The sequence below is a fragment of the Symphalangus syndactylus genome, chromosome 14 (genome assembly GCF_028878055.3).
Source record: "Symphalangus syndactylus isolate Jambi chromosome 14, NHGRI_mSymSyn1-v2.1_pri, whole genome shotgun sequence".
NCBI classification, from domain to species: domain Eukaryota; kingdom Metazoa; phylum Chordata; class Mammalia; order Primates; family Hylobatidae; genus Symphalangus; species Symphalangus syndactylus.
The window spans coordinates 91,679,419-91,684,249 of NC_072436.2; the positions used below are offsets into that span (position 1 = coordinate 91,679,419).

A 4,831-nucleotide genomic window follows, 5' to 3' on the forward strand; every position below is an offset into this window, starting at 1 on the left:
AATAAATATACCAATAACTATAGGATGAGACAGAATTTGTGAATAGGAACAAAAAAGGTAACTATCAAGCCTCCTCATGATTGGCAGAAAGTTAAATTACATCTGATTGGGCAAGCACCTAGACATGATTAACATTAGAGATGGTTCTGGAAGGGTGAGTAAAATGCCAATAATTAGAATAAGGCAATGTGGGGATGGAGGAATTGATCATTCAGAGAAAGATATTCCCAATAGAGAGATACACAAAGGCAAAGGTAAGAATAAGGGAGAGCACAATGTGGTGCAGGAATTGGTGAGTTCATCCACTTCTGTTGATGTACTAGTTTAAAGAGGCTAAGTTATGTATAGTAACAGATTCACTTCAAAATCCTAGCAGCACAACACACCAACACACATCAAATGTTTATTTTTTGCTCACACACTAGATCAATGAGGTCTCAGATTCCACTACTTTGTAGCTGCAGGATCTAAAATGTGCACCTTTCCTTGTTGCTTCAGGAAGAGAATAAAGAAGCATGGAGAACTCACGCCTGTTCTTCTAGGCTCAGGCACAGAAATGAAGTATGTCCTTTCTGCTAACAAACAGCCAATTAACCAGAACTAGCCATATGGCCAGCTCAATGGCAAGAAGCTGCATAAAGTGGGAGAAAGGAGATTATTTGGTGAGCATTGTTATCTCTTTCATGGCTGGGCTATGAAACATATACAATGGAGAGTAAAAGATAAGATGGAAAATGTCAGCCACTTCTGGTAGTGACAGTCAAGATGTAGAATTTACACTAACCCTAGGAACTGGGGTGAGATTGAATGAACAAGATTAGGAGGATGATCTGATTGATTGGGTTTGGTGATAATCTAGCTGTTAACCAGAAGGTCTGAAGATGGCTTTCTGGGTAAATTGTGAGGGAATAGGGAGATTGATGTGGTGCCTATCTCAGGAAAAGAGAAATAGAGAAATTTAAAGCCTAAACATACCATGGTCATGACAATGGAAAACAGAGGGCATATGTGAGAAAATGATGAAAGTAAAAGTCTATTAGGTTTGGCCATTAATTCAACATGGGACATGAGAAGTAGAGAGTATAGAAAGGAGAAATCCGGTGGCTTTTGTCATAGTGGTGTCATTGTACAGGCAGTCCACAGGAGAAGCCACTCTGGAGACTTCATACATAGGACATAAAGTTATTATAAAAAATAAAGTATGAAGCTGGAGTACAGCAACTACAGCAGAAGCCAAAGATGTGAGTCAGATTTAGTGTGCCTTGAAATCCATTCAAAAATTGTCTAATAAATGGCCGGGTATGGTGGTTCACACCTGTAATCCCAGCACTTTGGGAGACTGAGGTGGGCAGATCACGAGGTCAGGAGACCGAGACCATCCTGGCTAACATGGTGAAACTCCGTCTCTACCAAAAATACAAAAAAAATTAGCCAGGCATGGTGGCAGGCGCCTGTAGTCCCAGCTGTTCGGGAGGCTGAGGCAGGAGAATGGGGTGAATCCAGGAAGCAGAGCTTGTAGTGAGCCGAGATCGCACCACTGCACTCCAGCCTGGGCGACAGAGCAAAACTCCATCCCCCCACCGCCCCCCGAAAAAAATTTCTAATAATCCACTTTTCTATTTCTTCACCAATGTGATGACCATGCCAAACATCACTAAAAAGATACCATGTTTGCTGATGTGTAAGATGCATGTTACTTTTCGAAAAATTCAATATGTCTCACCATCCATAAATACTATTAATGATTCAATAGTATTCTCTTGAAGTTTCCATTTGTAGCATATGAAAATCAGAGTGCCTACCTTCTACCTTTTGTTCTAACTAGGTGTCAGAACTCAGAAAAATTATTCCCTGACTCTGTATTTCAGTTTCCTCTTGTGATCTGTGGTGTTTGCTAAAAAGTTGACTTTTTTATGATCTCTCCTTTATGAGTTGACTCTTTTGTGAGCCCCTGGTCATTCTCTGCAAATTTTAGTTGCCCTTACCAATGTTGCATATGCTTTATGTTTTTCTCTTTAGTCCTTATTGTATGCTGTATATTTTCCATTTTGTTCTTATTTTTAGTCAATCTCTTCCACTAGAATATAAAGTCCATGGCAATGAAAATACATTTTTGTTTATAAATGCTCAGTAACATTCATAGAGAGCTCTATGAATGTTAGTAATAATAAGAATATCATTACCATCAAAAGGGCTTGTAATTGGACTTGGCAGCAATTTGAATACAGGAACTGCTTGTACCATGCTTCTTGAACTCAAAGTGTGTATCTCTGACCATTAAATATGTTTCAACATCATTTTTAATATCTACATAATATTCCACTATACCTGTTTTTTAAATTTACACTGTCATTTCCTAATTCTTTCATATTTGCATTATCTTCTCACTATGCTCCATACTATAACAATTCATATTTCTGCACATATAATTTTGCACTTTTCTCACATTATTATATTCCTAAAAGAAGAATTTGTGGGTGAAAGTATAACAACTTTTGTAATTAAATTGATTTTTTGCCAAATTGTCTCTTAGAAAGGCATTATCAATTTATATTTTCCATAAACGAAAGTAGCTTTCAAGTGATTAGTAAGACCATGGCCTCTTAGTAGCCTCTAGGTCCTAAATCTTAGATCACCTTCATCTGGTTGAAGGCACTGGGAAAGTTCTTGAACCGTTCTTAGTACCCACATCTGAAAAATAGGTAAAATATCAAATTTTATTGTTGTTCTGAAGATTAAATGTGAAAATATACATAAAATGTAAAATGGGATCTGACACACAGAACTTACTAAATAAAATTCAACCGTTATTGTTTCAGTATATGCAATTGTCTTTTCACCATACCTTTATTAACACAATATATTTTTCTTTTATAATCTCAAAGGCTTAATGTGATTTTGTTAATTAAATTAGCATTTATTTAATCACTAGTGACAATGAATATTATCTCTTATGATTATTATTTCATTTTTGCTACTGGGGCTGTCATTTCTCATTAGCCTATAAGATTTATTTAAATATTAAGGAAATTAATTCTTTATATATCTCATATACACATTAATGAATACATATTAATATTAAGAAAATTAATTCCTTATATGTATTACAAATACATTTCCAGACTATGACTTGCCTTTTCATTGTATCTGTGAGTTTATTTGCCTTACCAAATATAAAATTTTTACGGTGCTCACTGTGGCAGCACATATACTAAAATTGGAATGATACAGAGAAGACTAGCATGGCCCCTGCGCAAGGATGACATGCAAATTTGTGAAGCATTCCATATTTTTCAACATGGCCAAATAGGAACAACTCCGGTCTGCAGCTCCTAGCATGATCGACACAGAAGATGGGTGATTTCTGCATTTCCAACTGAGGTACCTACTTCATCTCATTGGGACTGGTTGGATAGTGGGTGCAGCCCACAGAGGGTGAGCCAAAGCAGGGTGGGGCATTGCCTCACCCAGGAAGCACAAGGTGTTGGGGGATGTCCCTTTACTAGCCAAGGGAAGCCATGACAGACTGTGGCAGGAAAATCGGGACACTGCCACCCAAATAATGCACTTTTCCAATGGTCTTAGCAAATGGCACACCAGGAGATTATATCCCGCGCCTGGCTCAGCAAATCCCAAGCCAACAGAGCCTTGCTCGCTGCTAGCGCAGCAGTCTGAGATCCAGCTGCGAGGCAGCAGCCTGGCTGGGGAAGGGGCGTCTGCCATTGCTGAGGCTTGAGTAGGTAAACAAAGCAGCCCAGAAGCTCAAACTGGGTAGAGCCCACCTCATCTCAACAAAGCCTGTCTGCCTCTGTAGGCTCCACCTCTGGGGGCAGGGCATAGCTGAACAAAAGGCAGCAGAAACTTCTACAGACTTAAACATCCCTGTCTGACAGCTCTGAAGAGAGCAGTCCTTCTCCCAGAATGGTGTTTGAGCTCGGAAAACAGACAGACTGCCTCCTCAAGTGGGTCCCTGACCCCCATGTAGCCTAACTGGGAGACACCTCCCAGTAGGGGCTGACTGACATCTCATACAGGCAGGTGTCCCTCTAGGACGAAGCTTCCAGAGGAAGGATCAGGCAGCAATATTTGCTGTTCTGCAGCCTCTGCTGGTGATACCCAGGCAAACAGGGTCTGGAGTGGACCTCTAACAAACTCCAACAGAACTGCAGCTGAGGGACCTGACTGTTAGAAGGCAAACTAACAAACAGAAAGGAATAGCATCAACATCAAAAAAAGACATCCACACCAAAATCCCATGTGTAGGTAACCAACATCAAAGACCAAAGGTAGATAAAACCACAAAGATGGGGAGAAACCAGAGCAGAAAAGCAGAAAATTCTAAAAACTAGACTGCCTCTTCTCCTCCACAGGATCGCAGCTCGTCACCAGCAACAGAACAAAGCTGGACAGACAATGACTTTGACGAGTTTACAGAAGTAGGTTTCAGAAGGTCAGTTAGTAACAAATTTCTCCGAACTACAGGAGGATGTTCGAATCCATTGCGAACAAGCTAAAAGCCTTGAAAAAAGATTAGAAGAACGGCTAACTAGAATAAACAGTGTAGAGAAGATCTTAAATGACCTGATGGAGCTGAAAACCATGACAGGAGAACTACATGAGGCATGCACAAGCTTCAATAGCCTATTTGATCAAGTGGAAAAAAGGGTATCAGTGATTGAAGATCAAATTAATGAAATAAAGCAAGAAGAGAAGTTTAGAGAAAAAAGAGTAAAAAGAAACGAGCAAAGCCTCCAAGAAATATGGAACTATGTGAAAAGACCAAATCTACATTTGATTGGTGTATGTGAAAGTGATGGGGAGAATGGAACCA

General features: G+C 39.7%; 1 non-coding gene across 1 annotated transcript; it reads left to right on the forward strand.

Moving 5' to 3' along the window:
• Positions 1-3,187: 3,187 nt before the first annotated feature.
• Positions 3,188-3,294, forward strand: LOC129463401 (U6 spliceosomal RNA). Its single transcript, XR_008651170.1, has one exon. It is a non-coding gene; the product is annotated as a U6 spliceosomal RNA (small nuclear RNA).
• Positions 3,295-4,831: the final 1,537 nt, after the last annotated feature.